Source organism: Quercus lobata, chromosome 1, assembly GCF_001633185.2.
Source record: "Quercus lobata isolate SW786 chromosome 1, ValleyOak3.0 Primary Assembly, whole genome shotgun sequence".
In the NCBI taxonomy this organism is placed as follows: Eukaryota; Viridiplantae; Streptophyta; class Magnoliopsida; order Fagales; family Fagaceae; genus Quercus; species Quercus lobata.
Genome location: NC_044904.1, coordinates 18,453,453 through 18,475,923, shown reverse-complemented (window position 1 = coordinate 18,475,923; position 22,471 = coordinate 18,453,453). Strand labels below are relative to the sequence as shown.

At 34.3% G+C, this 22,471-nt stretch overlaps 1 pseudogene; it reads right to left on the bottom strand.

The window, feature by feature from the left end:
* Positions 1 to 9,034: 9,034 nt before the first annotated feature.
* On the bottom strand, positions 9,035 to 21,643 carry LOC115950250 (annotated as a pseudogene).
* Positions 21,644 to 22,471: the final 828 nt, after the last annotated feature.

The following is a 22,471-nucleotide window of genomic DNA, read 5'->3' as shown; positions in this document are numbered from 1 at the left end:
CTTTTAATGAGCTAAACTTTGAACATGACTTCTACCTTATGTGCAAAAGGGCTTTTACAAAGTATAAAATAATTAACTTGAGAAGGATCTTAAAAATAAAAAATAGGAATGAAAATACAAGCAAAAACACCTCAAACACCTCATATGCACTATGTAGAATCCCATATGCAGAATCCCACTGCAGACATAGCATCAAACACCTTACAGGCACTATTATAGACTCTTTTTATCATTTTGTCAAATAAAGCAAAAACTGATATTTAAATTGCCACAATTAAAAGCACAACCACCATTCCAAATTTGAGAGATAAGTAGGATAATTAATCGATATTTAGAGTTACCCATGACTGAATTAGACTTCATTGTTTCAACAGGGTATATCAATAGTTAAAAAAGACGTTATGTCTCTATTGAGAATAATCTAAAATGTCACTGTTATACACGCACAAACTGCTATTCAGCAATCCCTTTGCTAAACTTTAAAGGATCAAATCTTGGCAAAGTAGAAAGCAAAATTTGAATATTTTGTTGGAGAGAAAAACAGAAAGGAGAAGATTCTAGGAAGGATGGTAACTTGGAAAATTAGTGCCAAACACTGATGCTACAGTCAAATATTATAAAGATCAGTCATAAAAGAACACAACTCTTGCGACATCAAAAGACAAATAGTTTCTATTTGGGGGAGCTATCCCTATGATGTTAATGATTGGGAAATTAAAACAACTATTCGATGACACCAAATCCATACTATATGTAATCCTTTTCTACTTGGGTTGTGAGGAAAATTCACTGTACCATTCAATTAAACATCTTCAGAAAACAACGGTGACAAAAAGGGGCAAGCTTTTTCATCATATATAGCAAATTTAATAAAACAATTCGTCAACGGCAACATAAATCTATAATATAAAGAGATAGAATTTCCCAATTCAATATAATTGAAGAAAGAAAACCTTGGATTTGAAGTGCAACCGCTGGTTAGCCTTGCAAGCCGTCAAGAATTCTGGCTTCTTCATCATTGTACCAGTTTCCTTTCCTTGGTTTCCGATCGGCTTTTCCTTCTTTCTCATCCTAAGTTTTGGATTTTGATTTTGGATTTTTGGGGGAAGGAGAAGGTTTTGATTTTTGGAGAGAGAGGGTTTCTGAGGAGAGAGAGGAATGGTCGTATATGTTGCCCATGGTTTTGCTTTTGCCGTGGTTTTGATTAGAATTTAGGTTTTTAGTTTTTTGTATTATTGGGCTTTAGGAAAAAAATAATCAGAACTTTTTTTTTTTTTTTGGTTTTGGTTTTGCCGTGGTTTTTATTAGAATTTAGGTTTTTAGTTTTTTGTATTATCGGGCTTTAGGAAAAAAATAATCAGAATTTTTGTTTTTTTTTTTTAAATAATGCTGACGTGGAAAATTGTGAAAACTTAAAAAGCTTCGGTTTTATATATATATAGATTATTTTATAGTATTTATATTACTTACATTAAAAAAAATATGGTATGTAAAAATTGAAGTTGACCCTCCTAAATTTTGAGTCATTTTAATGGTGTTCTTAAAAGAAAGAGAAATTATATTAAAATCATATAATTTAAGAGGTTTAACAAATTAAACTAAGTAAAAAATGATAAATTTTTGTACATATTTAATAGAAGAAATACATGACTTTTATATACTTATTAAAATTTAGAAGATAATAAATTCTTTTAGTAAATTAATTTATCTGTGTGTAGAGGTTTGTCTTAACTAATATATTAACATCACAACTCGATCCTTCAAAACAAAATTTCTAACTCCACCTGTGAACGCACCAAAGCTAAAACTTAGAGCCTGTTTGGGTAAGCTTTTTTCATCACTCAATTTCTATCACTCATCACTCATCACTCATAATTCATAACTCATCACTCGTCACTCATCACTCATTTTTTCACACTCATTTGGCAACATCACTTTTATTTTCATCACTCAATTTTTTCACACTATTCATGGGTCCCACACCTGTCAGTCAGTACAGTTTTTTTTTTTTTTTTTTTTAGTACCCAACTCACCGAAGCTAATATATATATATATATATATATATATATAAACACTGAACGGCTAACCCAAAAAAAAAAAAAAGTCAAAAGGTGGTCAAAAGTTGCGGCTGTGGGTACCTTATGTGTGTTTAATTACAATATTGTCATTGAGTTATGAGTTATGGAAACTGAAAACAGCTAAAAGTTGTTTTCAGTTTCCATAACTCATAACTCAAAAATCAGAGAATTGAGTGATGGAAACAGAGTTATTGTTTGCCAAACAAACTTTTTACTATGAGTCCCACCATTTTTGAGTTATGAGTTATGGAAACAGAAAATTGAGTTATCAAAAAACTCAATCCAAACAACCTCTTAGTGTCTTACCCGTATTTTGTAGCTGTTGCAGTATATATACAGGTTTGTAACAGAAGCAACTCTGGTACGTTCAAGACAAAGTACGGAACGAAAACATAAAAATCTATTTGGCAACCATTTTTAATATTTAAATATTAAAAATTATTGTTAAAAAAAAAAATGTTTAGTACGAGTATTTTTTTTTAAATGTTTGAGTTACATTTTTTTTTAGGTATTTAAACACTAAATTTAAAAAATTTCTCGTACCGATTTTCAAATTTCAAACCACTATTGTAAATATTTTAAAAAACATTAGGCCACTTGGATTAGACAACATCTCAACGGATCCCTCTCTCCAACGCATGCAGGCCCCTCTTTTCTCTCTCTACCCTCTTCACAAGTCACGCCGAACACTTTTCTGCAAACCCCATGCAGCGCCTTTGAGCTCATCTCTCTCCCTCTTTCACAAAGGCAAGATCTTTACACCATCATTAATCCTTCCTAAAGCCCACATTCCCTCATAAATCCATAGTCACGGCTTATTCAATCCCTCCCCTTCAGTCAAAAAATAAAAAATAAAAATCCCTCCCCAACGCCCACCTACTCATCAATTACTTCCCATTGCCGTATTTTGTAGCCTTTGCTTCATAGACTTTTCTTGCCATTAACAAAGGTGTAGGTCACTTGTAGCATCAATATCACTTTGACGTGAAAAGACAACATATTTAACTTATTGGCAAAATTTTCCAATGATATTTAATATTTAATTCAATTGGATACTAAAATAAATAAATAAAATAAAGAGAAAACGCGGGGAAGTAAAACACAGACGTGAATCTAAATAGATATTAAATAGAAAGATAAGAACTTCTTTAGTTTTGTAATAATATCAAATACTTTTATAATTAGGTCATATGACAGTTTACCGTTTGTTGAGTCTTTTGACTGAATATTGCAGAAAATTGAGTTTATTTGTGATATGAGTACTGTTCAAAGTTATTTGGAAAATTGAGGAGATAAGCAAATTTCGGTAACCCTGTTGCCGAAATTCTAACAAAAAAGGATGAGAGAGGAGAGAGAAATGATATGACAGTGGAGTGAGAAAAGAATTGAATTTTGGTAATGAGGTTACTGAAATTCCTTCTACTCGATTTCTACTACCTAGATCGATGTCCAAGAAGTGCCCAAAGGAGAACTGCTCAGGAAAAAACCAATTGTGGCAACCAAGTTGCCAAAATTCAAGGGGAGTGAGGAGAGAAAAAAAAAGGATTGTGGCAACCAAGTTGCCGAAATTCAAGGGGAGAGAGAGAAAAAAAAAAGGGATAAAAAAAGGGTTGTAGCAACCAAGTTGCCGAAAATAAGAGGGGGAAAAAAAATCAAAAAACAAAAAAAAAAACAAAAAGAGTGGTACTTTACTCTTCAACACTCTCACTTTGGTGGACCCCTGCACCGCATTTCTAAAAAAGCTGGCAAGTTCAACAAAATTTACTATAATAATTTTTTTTTTAGAATCATAATAATAATATATGTAAATTCCAATATTGCTGCTCTTGTATAGGAAAATTGAATGCTAACAATTTTTTTTTTTTTTTTTAGCGGCAACTTCTTGTTATTTTGTATTTATTTATTATTATTTGATTGTGTTGCCACAATTTTTTTTTCCCTCTCATTTTCGGCAACTTGGTTGCCACAAAATTTTTTTTTTTTTAATTTCCTTTTATTTTCGGCAACTTGGTTGCCACAATTCCTATTCTTCTCCCTTACAATTTCGGCAACTTAGTTGTCACAATTGGTTTTTTTCCTTTTGAGCACTTCTTCTTTGGGCACTTCGAATTCGAACAGAAGGAATTTTGGTAACCTCATTACCGAAATTCAATTCTTTTCTCACTCTACTACCACATTATTTCTCTCTCCTCTCTCATCCTTTTTTTGTAAGAATTTCGGCAACGGGGTTGCCGAAATTTACTTCTCTCCTCAATTTTCTAAATAACTTTAAACAGTACCCATATCACAAATAAACTCGATTTTCTGCAATATTTAGCCAAATGACTCCAGTTTGTGTGTGTGTGTGTGTGTTTTTTTTTTTTTTTTTTTTTTTTTGGAGTGAATAACAAAAAGAGTATATGAAACTTATAAGTGTTAGTGTCAAACCATTCTTAAAATGATGTGATTATTTTCTAACAATGTATAGTTGATACAATATATATATATATATATATATATATAAGATTTTTTTTTTTAAATTAAACTATCTACATTTGTTATTTGAAAGTATTTTAAATTTTGTAAGTTTTTTTTTTTCAAAGAAACATAATACATTTTACATTAAATATTATATAAGCAAGATATTTTGTAAATAATATAACGTGTGATTGGAATTTGTTTCTAGTACTCCATACAAATGGTTCATCCTCTATATGTCTTGAATTGCCTAAAGAAAAAGTAGATATAAGTAAATCTATTACTTATATTAGGAAAAAAAAAAAACACAAGACTTTAATAACATAAGAAAAATGTAATTTTATCAATAATCTACCAATATTACACTAAGAATGTGACATAATTGTTAATGAAGGAGCTCATCTTTCTACACAAACATCTTCTCCCAAAGCATTACTGAAGTGGGCCAAGTGGACCAAATGTCGAAAGTTGACCTAATTGGACTGAAATAAACTAAGTAGACCGAAATGTTATGTTGATGTGGCTTCAACATAAATACTATGTTTAAGTTTTAAGATATGTAAACACCCCCATTTGCAACTTGCATTGTATTGCATATCATCACCATCTCATATCTCTAAGGCAAGACTGTAATTTCAGTTGTTTGACCTCTAAATACATTACACGAAATGAGTCTTAAGGTCATAACGATCAAAAAATAGTTCATGAGCATTGATTGGACCATTGGATTAAAATATATCAAAGAAACCAATTTTAACTGTAGGGTGAACTTATAAATTAGGTCCCAACCATACGTGATTATGATCTATTAATTTTAATTGGTTTATTTTTAGTCCAATATAAATTAAATGATGTGTCATAAAGTTTATATATCATCTAATGACAATATTTCTGGTATTTAAGGCATTAATTGCAATACAAACGCATTGCAATCTTGGGATTAATTGAAAAAATGCTAGGACCATGAAAAAATTTATGGTCCTAGCCCTCGTTTGGGAGGAGAAATAGAATAGAATAAAAAAGAATGAAAAGAATAATTTTAGAATATTCTTCTCTTCTCTTGTTTGGAAGTTTTAAGGGATGGAATGAAAAGTCCATTCTCTTTTTTTGGAGTTTAAGTGAGCAGGAATGGAATGAGTAGGAGGAAACACTCTTTCCTCTCTATTTCCTTAAAACTTTATGTTATGTTTAGTAACAGTTTTTGTTTTCTATTTTCAAAAACTTGTTTACGAGAATATAAAGAAAAAAAAATATTCTTGTATTTTTTTAATCAAAAACATGTTTGGTTAGTTGAAATTAAAAAGATAGTTTTTTAAGAAAAAAAAAAATACTAAAATATGTTGTTACTAGGATTTGAACTCTAATGCTAACTCATTAAATGAGACAGATTCATTAAATTTTCATTCCTCCCAAAATTGGGAGGAATAGAGGGGAATAGAATTATATTTAATGAATTTTTTACTAAAACTCCTAAAATAGCCATATATATTCAACATTTTATTTTAAAATAGAGGTCTATTAGTAATTTTGTTATAAAATAATTCTATTCAATTCCCTCTATGTTACTCCCAAACAAAATTACTTACATTTCATTCATTTACCTTCCTTTATTTTAAAACATCCAATCAAAATGACTTAGTTCCATTCCATTTCATTCTATTCTTTTCCCTTGCTTAAAGACATTCAATTTCATCCTATTTTTTTACATTTTCTTATGATCATTTCATTTCATTCCATTTCACTCGCTCCCTTATGAACTCTCAAACAAAGCCCAAAAGGAATTAAAATGTTTCCTCTTTCCTCCCATGTCATTGGAATTATTTTTTGGACATGGCTTAGTTCTGGTGTATTAGATGACAAGTGTTTGTATTGTGTCAACTGTGAAGGAAAGTTCTGATAAAGAAAATCCCCACGTCAGTAAAAGTGCTAATATATCATCTAACGGCAATATTTCTGGTATTTAAGGCGGTGCAATCTTGGGATTAATTACAGATCACAAAGTCCACGTCTAACCAAATAGACAAGTCAGAGACCATCTATGTCAAAGGAAATACAGCTCATTTCAGCAACCTCATTAATCTCTCATTAGCATATGTAATCCCATGACATCAGAAGTCTACCTTGTATGTCTTTTAGAAATTAGAATCTTGTATGTATCTTGCAAATGTATCACACTTAAAATACAATATATCAGCAATAAAGTATTTTGAGTTGACACCGGAGGCTTTTTACACGCCAATATTTATTGGGTTTTGACTCATTACCTCCATATCCGTCCTCTCTTGGCTCATGTTTAACGCCATGACTAAAAGTTATGGCTTATATTTCATTCAATATGGTCAAAGTCTGCAGTCTGCACAGAACATCATGAATATCAATCAGTGGTGTAGGGCTTGACAAAACCAGCTAGATTGGAGGTGTGGGCTAAGTTTCCATACTTGACACCGGAGGTCTTTTCACTTCAGTATGACTCATTTTTTGTTATGTCTTTATCGGTTTTCCCTTGGCCCGTGTTTCACGTCATGACTAAAAGTTATGGCTGATATTTCATTCAATATTGGGGAAAAATACATTTTTATTTCTTACATTTTTTGTTAATTTTTATTTTGGCCTTTAAATTAATTTTACGCCTACTTTATTTCTTGAAAACTGAAAATTATTTTCTTTTTGGTTCCTATCGTCAGCCCACTAACAAAAAAGTATTTGTTAAAATGACAAATTCCTAATAGGCCAGTTTTAAGTGTTTTTCATTGTTATTATCTCATACTTCTAATTTGAATTGGGATGAACATTGTCTAGGAATCAAGTTTTGACTTTGATTATCATGCATTCCTCTTGTACATCTAGGCATTATAGGACCTGTCCTGTGATTTTTTATTTTATCTATTGAGCGTTCCGTTCCGTTCCTTTCATGCTAGATTCTTTAGGATTCAATGTTGGACTAGTGGCCTAAGAGTTCAAGACATATTGGCATATTGCTGGTCCCAAGGTGCATTTTGGCAACCCGCTGCCTACCCAAGACCACTGCTACTCCCAGGTATGATGGGAGTCGATTCCAAGACCTTAATGCACCCGTTATGTATTTTAGTGTGTGTCTGGTTCCGGCGTTGCGTTTGCTGAAGCTGCGATTCTGTTTTTTTTTTTTTTTTTTTTTTTTTTTTTTTTTTCACGCGTTTTGTTTTGGAGTAATGTGATTACTGTTCATTGAACAGTGCACATACTGCAGTGAACAGTGCACATATGCACTGTTTACGGACCCACAAATTACACTTTTTATCAACTTTTTCATTAAAAATGGGTCCCACGGTACTATTCACACATTTAAAAATTATTTTGTTACAGTGTTTTCAGTTTTTAGTTTCAGCAAAATAAGTTCTATCCAAACACACCCTTAGAGTCTTTTGCAAAATGTCACCTTCAATTGGAAGTGGCAGTAACCTTTACTGAGCTTAGGCACACACTTGCATCCTCAAGTCTTTCAGTCCCGTGCTTTGTTGCTAGCTTAGCCCTCTAACATAGAATTATTGACCACAAAATTTTTTCAGATGCAATAGATTGAACCTAATTATCAAAATCTAACATTTTCTTTAGGTCACTAACCCATAGGCTATTGAACACAAACCATCTTAGCTGTCTTAGTTTCATTGCAATTTTTTTTTTCAATCTTTTTCTTATATTGTTTGTTGATCAGCGAATAATTTCTTGTACGCACAAACACATAAAAGAAACAGAAAGAACACAATGAAAAGGAAAATCACAACGTCACTGGACAAGAAACAACGAACCCAGAAACACAAAACAAATGGCAAAATTTGCTCAACAGCATTTTTTCAGAAAAATATTAGATAAATAGCATGCAACTGAAAGTATTTAGTAAGTTGGACTGTTTTTTGAAACTCGAGTTTGTAAAACTCGAGTTCCAACCCAAAATCAAGTTTCTCAAACTCGATTTAAACCTGATGTGAATTTAAAAAAGAAAAAGAAAAAGTGGAACTCAAGTTCCATTTAAAAAAAAAATAACGGAACTCGTGTTTGCTACCCTTGAGTTCCATCTATTTTTTTTTTTTTTTAAAAGCACGAGTTTACTAAACTCGAGTTCCACTTAAAAAAAAAAAAAACCTCAGGTCAGGTGTAAATCGAGTTTGAGAAACTCAATTTTGGATTGGAACTCGAGTTTGACAAACTCGAGTTTCAAAAAACAATCCAACTTACTAAATACTTTCAGCCGCATGCTATTCATCGAATTGTTTCCAAAAAATATACTATTTACCAAATTTCACCCAAAACAAACAGACCACACAGTTTAGCAAACCTCTACTTTATAGTTCCCAAAAAAAAATTCCATAGGAATTTTATTTATATTTTATAAACAAAACTTCTACCTCGACATCTATCTTAAGGCCCTCATCCACCCTCGAGTACATTAACCATTGCAAATAGAGAGCAAAGACTAAGACACACATAGTTATTGTAAATCTTTAATGTTGGATTAACCTGTCCTACCAAAACAGAATCGGGCCAGGTGGAACAAGCACTTCAACAACACCCTCAAGCATCTGCGTAACCCTCCTCATGGTAGGTCTAAGAGATGGATCTTCTTGAATACACCAAATGGCAACCATCACATACCTCTCCAGCTTCTCTTTGTCATCCAATTCCTCCACATTATATTCAACTAGAGCATCTAGTGCTCCTTCCCTATAGCAGCCATGAGCCCAATCAGTCAAAATTGCTTCTTTTTTTCCTCATTTACTCCATATATACACTTCTACGGCAACAAATTATCTCTAGTAGCACAACACCATAGCTATAAACATCGACTTTGGGTGTGATCGGTATGTTCCCAAACCATTCAGGTGCAACATACCCTTTTGTTCCTCTGATGTTAGTATGAGTTTTGCTTTGGTTCAATCTCAAAAGTTTCGCCAAACCAAAGTCAGAAATTCACACATTGTAATAGTTGTCAAGAAGTATGTTTTGAGACTTTATATCACAATGGATAATTTGGTTGCTGTGCTCTTCATGTAAGTACCAGAGTTCTCTCGCAACCCCAACATCAATTTGGATTCTTTGATTCCAACTAGATTTCAATTCTCCAAAAAAAAAGCTTGCCAAAGTGCCGTTGCTCAAGAACTCATATACCAGTAATTAGAGTAGTCCCTCATCACAGAATCCAAGTAGACGAACAAGATTCTTGTGATGTGTTTGACCGATCACATTCACTTCAATCTTGAACTCTCTCTCATAATCTTGAAATGAACTATTTAATTTCTTGACTGCCACTTGGACACTAGAGCCCATTTCTATAGCTCTTCTGTAAACAACACCAAAAGCTCCCTTACCCAATTCTTCCTTGAAACCATTTGTAGCTTCTACAAGTTCTTGGTAAGTAAAACATCTCAAATTCATCTCCACAGCACCAAAATTTCTCATAGGAGTTTTGAACTTTTTACGGTAAATAGAGAAAACACCCACACAAATTGCAACAATTAATATAATGTCAACAAACACAGAGCTAGCGAGAAGCACTGACCACATGAGGATCAAATTGTCCTGATTCTTCTTCTTTGTTTCCAGAACTGGCAAACAATGATCTGGAAGTGTGATTGAGTTATTTTTTCTGATTTTCATATAAGCCTTTGTGCCCATAATGCTTTTGTCCACTCTCCCATTAGAGAGAGCAGTAGCTTCTTTTTGTAACAGCTACCATCCTCTATAAAAACCTATGTTGCACGGACACGGACACGGACACGGACACGGATACGGGGATACGGCAATTTTTGAAAAATAAGGACACGACACGGCGGGGACACGGCGGTTAAATAATTAATTATATTGTATATTTAGGCATATTTTTAAATATTTTTAGACATAAAATATGTTTATGTCTAAAATTTAAATTATGTAAGAATTACAAATAAGTAAACTAACACCCAAAGTAGTACAATAATACACAATATTTAACTTTAATAAATAAATAAAACTATAGCAGGACACATTAAAACAAAAATTACTAAATTTATAATAAATATTATAATTTATAAGACAAAACAAAAGAATGAGTAAAAAAATACATTAACTGTGATAACTGTGAGGGTGGGATTAATTAAAAAAAAAAAAAACGCGTTATAAGTTATAACTAAGTGAGTACAGTACTGTGTACACCAAAATAGATATCTGAAAGAGAGAACCAACAAAAAAGAAAAAAAAAACAGAGAGAGGAGGTCGATGTCGTCGGACCTGTTGTCCACGCCGAGAGAGAGAGAGATCGCTGGAAGGGACAGGGCATGGCGTCACTCGACGTCTATGGAGCTCGCCGATCGGCCCGATCTAGTTCCGGCGAGGGACAGAGGGCAGCGGCAAAAAAAAAAACAGAGAGAGGAGGTCGGAGTCGTCGGACCTGTTGTCCACGTCGAGAGAGAGAGAGATCGTTGGAAGGGACAGGGCACGGCGTCACTTGACGTCAATGGAGCTCGCCGATCGGCCCGATCTAGCTCCGGCGAGGGACAGTGGGCAGCGGCAGAGGTCAGAGGGAGGGTGGGTTGAGAACTTGAGAGGTGGGTTTCTCAAAATGACTTCTTAGACTCAAAATCTGTGATTTTCTTTTTTTTGTTTTCTTCACTGCTGGCGTGTTGGACGCGTCGGTGCCGCGTCGGCGCGTGTCGGAGAAACGAAAAAAAAAAAAAAAAAAAGAGGACACTCGCCGGACACCGAAATCCGGCGAGTCGTACTCGTTCCAGTGTCCGACACCGACACGACGCCAAAAATGGCGTGTCCGTGCAACCTAGATAAAAACAGTAACTGTTGGGCTTTGTGGAGTCTAATTTTGTTTGATCCGGTTCGACAACCCGACCTGACCCGAATAATATTGCGTGGTTTTTAATAGGAGATTTATTGAGGCTTAGTCTATGGGTGTTGTTGCCGTGTTTTTGAGTGAGAGAAAAACTGTAGCCGCACTTTGTACTTTTCTCTGATAATAATGAAATCCCTGTAACTCTGTGGATATAGGCAAATTGCCGAACCACGTAAATATTGTCTTGTGCGTATGATTATTTATTTATTTTTTTTTGAAGTGTGTTTTCTCTATTTTTTTGTTTCTCACAGGTTGGGAATTTGGGTTAGTTCCCTTCAGCAACAACACACAATCTTCCATGCAAGATTTGCTGCATTGATCTTCAGTGTAAGGCTTAAAGAGTGCGTAGTTTTCTGAGTTTATCCATTGTATATTTGTTATCACTTCAAAATAATAAAGATCATTTCTAGGACTTAGCTTGGCTTCTTCACAGCCTTGAATGAAGTCTGGTTTGCAGCTGCCATACGGGTCATTTAGATCGAGTAAGGAGTATCCCTTGGGGCATGTATAGATCGGCCTCTTATCAGATCCAAGGGTGCATATACTATTAAAACCACAAGTGCCACTGTTTAGTAATGCAGAATTGTCCACACAAATATTATCCGGCACAGTCCAAATCGGAGTCCAGCTTCCATTGGCATTGGAATTCTTCGGGTAAGAATATAGCGTGAAAACTCCATCAAAGTTGAGAGTGGCTCTAAAATAGAAATCAGCGGATGAATCTAGCTTTTCCTGTAGAGGAAGTGTTTGGTTGTTATCTCTCAGAATGTATATATAGCCTGACTGGTTAAAGACTAGTTGTTTACCAGGATTCGATGGCACAGATCACCTGAAAGTGATCTGTACCATCGAATGGAAAGCATGAAGAGATTTGTCTGGTTGAGTGGGTGTCATCCAAAGGCAAAATCACCTGAAAGTGATAACCATGGAGTGCTGTTATCAGTGGCTGTGAGAGAGCTTCCAATGGTAACATTACCATTTTGAGCAATAGAGAAAATTGGTAACAGAATTAGTAAGAAAAGAAGGTGAGGCAGAACAAAATCCATGACTGCCAGAGTGAAACGGGTTCAATCAACAAGAATACATGGACCTGACAGGTTTAATTTAATAGCCTATGACGACAGGGAAAGGAAAATGCTCTATTAACAATTTTGCTAAAAAATTGTAGTGAAGGTGATGAGGATTTAAACAACCTAATGCCGCGTAGCATTTTTCATACACGTAACGTAATACTTAAATTGTTTGTTTTGTTTTTGTCTTTATAAATTTATTTGATAGTGACACACCGTTTTATAAATTTTATGTAGTCAAATTTATAATATGATCCATTAATCATTAAGTCTAGAGACTGATTACTTTTTACAACATCTGTGTGGGATTCTAAGTTATTTTTTTAATTAAGGGAAAACAAGGCCCATTTCAGTTCTTCCACATTTTTTTTGGGGGCATCGACAAAAGGTTGTGATTTTTTTAAAGATTTATTATTGATTCTAAGGTTTTCTCACTTAATAACTAAGTTAGCACAAAATATTAAGAAAATTGAATGGGACATATGGCGTAAAATTAAACTTCAATTTAAGATCTAATTGGATTTTATCTCAGTTTATATGATTTGATGAGACTTGAAACTTTTGGTAGTAGAGTTTATCCGAAGTAGAGTTTTAAATTTCTTGGAATTTAGGTGATTGATTTTTATGTAGAGTAAACTATTGGAAAAAGAGTTTAATTTATTGTAAACTATCTTAATAATTAATTAGTGTAGACACTTGTCGCAAAATGAAGATAGCCTTGATAAAGAATTATATGTAAATAAAATTTTAAAAAATTCAATAATATAATCAAATTGAAGTTTTAAATTTGTAAAGGAGGTTTTAACTCTTTGGTTGTAATGCTGCATAAAATTAAATGCAAATTTAGTACATTGATATGGTGATTATATGAGAATTAGAGTCAAAATTTTAAGAATCATCTGTTATTAGAACAGTAAACTCGAGATGGAGAGGGATATTGCATGCGTGTTTGCTGCATGCATGGTTTGATGAAGAAAATTTGGGTATACGTGTGAGGAATTTTGGATAGAATTAAGCCTTGTCGTATATGCATGTTTTAAGAACCTTTTTTTTTTTTTTTTTTTTTTAATTTTTTTTTTTATGGGATTAATTTTTAGAATTTGCTACCGTTCTTTAGGGGTGTCAATGTTCGACCTAACCCACGAACACGACACGGGTTTTTTCGGGTTAGGGTTGGGCCTTAATGGGTTTGGGTCATAAACAGGTCAACCCGAAAGCAACACGATAAGAAATGTGTCATAAGCAGGTCAACCTGCGTAACCTATAATAGACACGTTTGACACGCCAATTTATTTGTGTCAACCCGAAATGACCCACTTAACACAACCCGTTTAACTTGTATAATAAATAAATATTCATCTTATTTTAGATTTATCAAATACCTTTTATATCCAACATATATTTTAAATTTAAAAAGAAAAGTGAGTAATTACAAAAATTTACAAGGGATATAATTGAAAATTGAAACTTTACAAACCCTAGATCTCTAAACCCTACAAACCCTAAATCTCTAAACCTTCTTATAAATATCTTTTTTTTTTTTTAAAAAAAAAAAAAATTCAGCTGTACTACTCTTCTCATGCCCAATTCTCAAACTCAAAGTGTCAACTCTCAAACCGGTTATCTCTCTCTCTCTCTCTCTCTCTCTCTCTCTCATGTGTTTATTTTTTTCCTGCATAATGCTTTTGTACAATAAACTTTGAACCCATGTGCCTTGTGTTTTTCTTGATTGCATGATATGGCCCACTTGTTTTTGTTGAACTATATTATTTTATTTTTGTTGAACTATATTATTTTGAATTTGGGTTGAAGTGTATTCATTTTTTTGGAGTGTAAAGAACTTATTTCTAGATGAATGTTATATTTTTGTTGAATTATATTATTTTGAATACGGGTTGAAGACTTGAAGTGTATGCACTCCTTTTAGGATGTAAAAAAAATTATTTCTGGATGGATGTTATATTTAATATTATGCAGATTAAAATGGATTGTGTTACATTCGTGTCAACCCAACACAACTCGTTTATTAAGCGTGCCAAATGGGTTGGGTCAGGTCAACCCGCCTTATTAACAGGTTGAGTTAGGGTTGAAGGATCATGACACGATTATTAAATAGGTCGGGTTAGGGTTGAGCCATTTAGTCGAATACCCTTACCTTGACACTACACAAACCTGACACGCTAACCCGAATTGACACCCCTACCGTTCTTTGCGTGTTGATTTAACTCGAATTAATAGTCCCTATTATTTAATAAATGCCCTTGTTTTCTCCTTGACTGAATAGCTGCCTTTGTTGATTTTTCAAATTAGATTTTAACTTAAGAGCATCTCCATCCGGATGCCATATCTCATCTTATTTTACCATCCCAAAAAGTTACTTTATCAATTATACCATATCATTTTACAATACACCCAGCATCCCAAAATTCTATTTTTTTTCCCAGTTTATTTAAATATTATTTTTTATTATTTTTTTACTATTTATTTCTTTCTCTTCTCCTTTTTGTCTCTCTCCCTCAACCTCTGGCACAAGAACAAAAAAAAAAAAAAAAAAAAAAAAAAAAAAAAAAAAAAAAAAACAAACAACCAGCAAGTCTCTCTGGGTCTAAAACATCACCACCACCGTAAAACCACTGTCACTCACATCCCAGCAAACCCACCACGCCACTAGCTAGCAACCACCATGCCACCGCCATGCCAACCACCAAAACCCATTAAAAAAACCACCAAACCCACCACCACAACAACCACCGCAAAACAGCCACCACAAAAACCACCAAGAGAAAAAAAAAAAAAAAAAACACAAAGAAACTGCAAAAAATCACAACCAACAACCATAAGAAACAGCCACTACAAGAACCACCAACAAAAAAACACACACACACACAAACACACAAAGCCGAACCCAGAAACCCACAGCAAAACCACCACATCAGTGATTTGCAAAACCCACGGCAAAACCCACTTTAAAAACCACCCACGGCAAAATCCACTTTAAAAACCACCCACGGCACCGATGATCTGCACAGACTCAACGTGTGAGCTCCGATCTTGCTTGGTGATTTGGAGAGAAAAGTGGGCTTGGTGATTCAGTGAGAAAGAGAGAAGCTTGACAATGGCGAGAGAGAGAGAGAGGGGATGAGAAAGAGAGAAGGAAGAGAGAGAAAAGAAAGAGAAAAAATGAGAGAGGAGAGAGAAATTGATAGGTTAAAACGGTTTGAGAGTATTAAAATTTTTTTTTTTTTTATCCCATTCAACTACAGTACCATCTTACATTTGAGATGGTACTGTAGCTATATGTCAAAAAAAATTTGGCCTTTTCCCATTTGGCCTTCCCGTTGTTGGGATTTTTTGGGCCTATATGCCAAATGTATCTTACATTTGGCATATGCAAGGCCGGCTGGGGATGCTTTAACAGTTTTTGTCATTTTATATAAAGTATTCTTGTGGATTCAACTTTACAATAAAGTTGTAGGAAATTATTGTGTGTGATTGACTAATAAGTGGCTGTGATTGATTCAGGAAAAGAAATTGTACTATGCTAGGGCTAGGTCCCTTCACTAATGGAAAACAATTAGGTACTTTCGAAGTAGTGCTCCAACTCTGAAAAAAAGGATGGGCCTCACATGTGGTCACTAGCTCATTAGAAAAATTTAGTCTAGCTTCTTTTTGGGTTTAGTACTCCAAAATAGCCGGATATCATCTTTGCCTAAAATATTTAGTAATCTACCACTATTTGTGAAATATTTAGTAATATATCACTGTTTTGAAACTCAAGTTTGTGAAACTTGAGTTTGACTTGTAACTCGAGTTTATGAAAATCGAGTTCCAAAAATATGACCCGGTGGCAGAAGTTGATTTTGCTTTTTCAAATTAAAAATGCCACATGGAACGTGAGTTTGTAAAACTAGAGTTCTGTCTAATGCTCCTTCACTTCCTTGTTGGCCAAAATGGCAAAATATCATCTCTATTCAAAATATTTAGAAATCTAACACTGTTTGCAAAATATTCGGTAATTTACTACCATTTTAGTTCTACATAGAACTTGAGTTACATGTCAAACTCGAGTTTCACAAACTCGAGTTTCAAAACAGTAATATATTGCTAAATATTTCACAAACAATAATAAATTACTAAATATTTTGGGTAAAGATGATATTTGACCACTTTGGCCTAAAATAGCCTACGACAAAATTATATGTATAATTCATCAATCTTATAGCAAAATTCTTACTTTAGTCAACATCGCCATGCAATGGTTACTATTGTCTTGGTTCATTGAATTTTTTGGCAGTCAAGGGTTGTGGATATTTCTAGGTACGTCAGTCTGTTTGGCTTTAACTGAACTAAGGTAGTTCCAAAAATAGTGTCTTGGTCATAAACTCAGTGTGATGGTCATCTAATTTGTCATAGTCAACATAGGTGAGTGTATGGACTAGTTTGTCAATTTAAGAAGCTACGTATTCATATTTGAATCTGTGTTGGGGATATCGGGCTTTTGCCCTTATTTTGTGAAAATAACAGCAATATGTCCTTATTTTCAAACTATTTAGGTTTGTGTCCTTGTTTTAGTACTCGATTTTATAACAGTCGGCTTATTCACGATACTTAACTATACTAAAATCAGGTTCTATGTAACTCGATTTTACTATGGTCGAATTTGTTTCACGTTTGGGACACGCTGGATTACTACCATGGCTTTTCCCAAATTTTTAATTAAGCCATAACTCAATCCTAATAAAATTGAGTTCTTGAGGGAAATTTACATCACCAAGTTGCATGGGAATTTTTTTTGTCGTGTATGTAACCCGATTAAAGGAATATTGAGTACACTAAAGCTTACTCGACCTCAAAATAATCGAGTAATGCTACTATACACAACTCCATTCACAGATTTCTCTCATTTTCCTCACAACTTCTCCTTACATATCCACAGCTAGACATCCCTGGATTTGGTGTTATCTCTCTATCATCTCAGGTAAAAAACTCATATAAGAATTTGATGCACATAGAGAATTTTATGGTGTAAGTGAGGAGTAGTTTTAGATATTGCAAATGTTTATCATCCATAATGTATTTTCATATTAGAGAAGAATTTTCGTTTGATAGGTTGTATTGCTTGTGCTTTGGTATTTTGTTGAATGAGTGTTATGTGAGTACATTGGGGTTATATTGGTTCTTTGGTGTTGTAAATTTTAATTACAAAAAATGAAAATCTTTAAATTTTCTAGAAGTAATGTACAATAAATCTTATTTGGGTGATGAGTGTTGTGTGAATACATTGGGGTTATATTGGTTCTTTGGTGTTGTAAATTTTAATTACAAAAAATTAAAATCTTTAGATTTGCTGGAAGTAATGAACAATAAATCTTAATGCATTTCATACTTCATGTTGAAAAATGAAAATTTAAAAAACAGAAATTTGCATTATGCAACTGAAAGTGTATGTAGGTAGAAAGCAGAAGTTCTTATTTTGCAAAAGTTAAACGTACATCATTGTCAGACATTAACAACAACACTTTGTATTACACACAATGTGTAGAAATTAACAACAATATCTAATCTTTGTAAGTAGAAATTTTTGGAAATCATCATTGCTTGAATTTGAGAAGTTTGAAATATCTTTTTCATCATCTAATGAAGTAATTTCATTAATAGACTTGATTGTTTGCTCTTGCATCTTCCCCTATAGATGTTTCCTAGTTTTTTGGATTGCATGAAAATGGTCTAGACACCTTTGCATTTGATTGTTCTCCTATTCAAGACGAGCAAGTATGTTAGCAGGTTCATCTCTAGGTAACTCGGCTGAACGTTCCGTAGGAACTCGTAATCCGTGCCATCGACAATACACCTCCAACTCACTCCTCTTCTCGTATAGGGTTGACCATGGTGGTTCTGCTGTGGTGGTATCTATTCTCAGTTTTGTAGGTTTGCCAACCATGATGTGTCCGACGCTATCAAGACTCTTGTACATGTAGATTGGAACATTAATGAAATCTCTTTTCTTTCCAACCCATTTCCCTCCATAGTGGTCTATGTATGTCTGTAGTTGTTGCTCTGTTGGAACTTGTGATGATGCATTTGTTGAAGTAGATCCAAACTTGTTTCGCACTGTACGATTTGATGTTGAGGTGTTGCAACTCATAACTTAGTTAATCTAAGAAGTCAGTGGGGTAAAAATAAATCATTATTGTGGTGCATTTATAACCTCATTTCATGGTCCAAGCATTATAATATATATGAGTTATCAGGGCTTGTCATGTCAATACAAGCTGGAGAAACAATATACGAACAGGATTATCCATGTTCCCAATGTTATAGTGATATTTCAATATGTGTGCAGTAGTTGCAGTATACTTGAACAGAGCATCATATTTAATTGACACAGTGCTATGCATTATGCACCAAGGTACGATTATTCATATATTTACGGTATGGTCAAATGTGAGTGTTAGCAATTAATTTCTAGCATGTAATAGTATATAAATTTATGAATATCTTTGTCACGTACCATCTTATGTAGCTATACATTATTTACCAATAGTTGATACACACTGTTAACTCGATCATTTTGATGTTATTGTATTCAACATCAATGTCTGGTTCTGGCAACTCTTTAATCTATAGGCCTTGTGATGTGTTCATCACGATGGGTCATTGCTGGGTATTGGAAGATGAGTTTAGCTATTGAATGAATCTGAATCTATGAAATAATGCACTAGTTCATAATACCATGAGGCAGGAGTGGGCTTGGTTACTCCATGAACAGGAAATGCTTTATGATGAGTTGGTCGATTATAAGTTGCCAGTACCTCGACGACTCGAATCGCAGATGCCAAGAGACACAATAGACAATCTTCTTAAAGCATTGAATCGCATAGGAGAAGAAAATAATCAAATGAAGATACGTTTTAATCAATATCGGACCCAAGTCAAGATTCGAGAATTAGTGGAGTGTAAGTTGTACGAGCAAGCACGATACATACAATCACTTCTTGCAACAGACATTTATCAGTCAGACATGGAGATGTCAGATGAAGAGTAATTGTGTAGTGGTCTAATTGGACTTTGTTGTATAACTACTTTCCTTAACGATGTTTTAGATGTATGTGTCTCACTGTTGTTGTGTTTGTACTATGTAGAGAACAATTTTTACTTTTAGGGGACAATGTAAACCTTATTATTGTCAATACAAGCATGCACGTAATTTGCAATCTTGAATGACTACTTAGGGTGAAGAGGTAGACAATTTTTTATATGTATAACACAGAAAACTTAAATATTTTCACACATGATGTTTTTCAATATGCATGAATTGCATATCGAACCAATTTATTATATGCATAACACAACAAACTTAAATATTCTTACATACGATGCCATCAATATGCATGCACTGCATATCGAATACTAACGGTACTAACATTATTAACTTAATCCTAGACATAATACACATACCACATAGAACCTAGCTAGGCGATGCCTTACATAGGTATTCATTCTAACAGGTAGTCCTCATAGTTGAGAACATTATTACTTTCCGCTGGTGTGAGTTACTAGTTGGTTATGGCAGCCAACTCTTCTGCAAGTTGTAGCATGTGATATCTGCACCTACGGAATAACATCAGATTGTTCTCCTTTCGAATTTTTGCCACTGCACGCCTACATTGGTCCATGTTTCGCCTTAGCATTGTTAGCGAGATACGGTCCACTAGAGGCACTCTGAGTAGCACTAGATCATTGTGTAGAGCACTGGACCCATTAATGACGAAGTCCCACTCCCGCCTCAATTAGGCATAGTATTCCCTCTCATCGAAACTTTCTCCCTCCTATATATAAGAGTTTTGCATGGGTAATTATTCACGTGAATGTGTTTTATCTAACTGGACTGGGTGAAACAGTGCCGAGCTGTTGAATAGTACATACATAATTGTGAACATGACTTGGCTAAACAGTGGCGTCTGTTGGCGCATGTGGTTTGTCAAATATGTTTGATATGACTAGACTTGGTGCAACAACAACGGGCTTATGATGTACAGTGCAAAAGTTTGCATAATTATTCACATGAAGATTATTCACCAAGTAATTTTTTTAATTAACTAGAAAAAAAGTTTTGCACTTTTGGGCTAACTAATAATTGATCATTTATACATGTAATGAACAATTTTTGCAGGGGATATTAGTCAAACTTATAACTCAAATACAACACTCACTCATTGTCAAAATGACCCCCGTAAACCAAAAGCAGTGTTGTACCGAGGAGACCTCTCTTATTCAGAAACCTACTCATTACATGATAATGTAAGATGGGATACATGAAGTAGGTTTGTTAAGAGAAGTGCTGCTTATCCCTTGGATGTGGTGTGTATGTAGAATCATGAAATTGATTGGCTTCCTCAATTTGTAAGTATCTCATGCTAATTAGTCTTTCACATAAATCTACCACTGACAGTATATCAATGATAACATGTCACTTCAACAACTGTGAAAAAAATTATGACTCTCTTTGGAAACCCAGTGAAGCATATGAGTTCGATATTGTGGGAAAGCTAATTATGTAAACCTTCAAGAGTCTTATAGTTTAGTGGTATTACCTAGTTATCTCTATAGAAGAACATAGTTTGAATCTCCCACCCTCACTTATTGTAAGCAAGAAAGTAAAAATAAACCTTCCTATGGACTGCCAAATGAAAATGGATAATAATCCTTAACTTTAAGACATTACATTAATATTTTTAGTTTATTTCTTAACTCCATTGATCGTAATTTCTAACCCATTTGTTCTTCCATTTGATTGTATACATTAGCCAAACCTTTGAAGGTTATTCATGAAGTGAATTTTTCACTAAAGAGTTGTGTATTTGCAATTGTAGGGTGAATAATGAGTGTAGCAACAATGTATATTTGCTACAACAAGCATCTATGTTTGCAGTGTTGTTGCAGAATGAAGCAAAACTGTTTTTCCAAGTTTTTCTCTACATTTGGCTAATGGAGAATGCAAACAAGAAAAAAAATTGAAGGGAAATTTCCCTAATGAGGAAACTGAATTATGCTTTTCACTAATACGTGCTTAAATTGAACTATGGAAAAAAATAACGTACCTATTAGCGAGGGGACCTACCTGCACCAGCTCTTGTGGCGGCCTCGTAATAGGTCATATCAATGAGAACCTTGAATATGCCCATAGCTACACCAACATCACTGCTCCTCAAATCTGCATTGCCTTCTTGTCTGATGCCTTACATAGGTGCTTGTACAGTCAGGCTAATGCTGCACTACCCCAACTATACTTCTTTGCATCACTGATTGGGTTCAATAACTCTAGAAGCATCACCGACACTCGGTCTACCGACTTGTCCATAAACAGTATGGACCCTAACCAAACTAGTATGTGATAGCGGGCATGTTGCTGCACTACAGCGTTAGTAGCATTCACAGCTAAGGGACCTCTAAACTGTGCCTCAAGCCAGCTAACTCATATCCTCACCCTAGCAAGGATAGACTTTTTTTCATTGGGATGTGGTATCGGGTTTGGAGGCTGATGACCCAATAACTCAGTGCACAACGCCTTCCAATTCAACTTTGTCTTCCCAACCATGGGCAACCCATCAACGGAGCCCCCAGCATCACCTCAATATCTTGTAAGGTGATACCCATTTCTCCATGAGGTAAGTGGAACGTGTACGTTTTCGGACGCCAACGCTTGACCAATGCTGTGATCAACTTCCAATTCTAGAACCTGAAATAATCCTTCCAAACCCGCCTCAGTTAGGTAACGGGTGATTCATGGTTCTAGCCCACCCTGGAGTAACAAACAAGATCGACGTCGACACTTTAGCATGCCTAGCACTACCTGCACATGAAAGAGCATTATATTAGGATAGTGCATACGAAATAACTATAAAAATACTACATAATAATAATATGCAAGAAACAGTACGCTAAAGGTTGCTAGAGAGCAGTAAACATTGAGAACTTTTTGTAATATATTAGTTAGGATGTTAAGTGGTTAT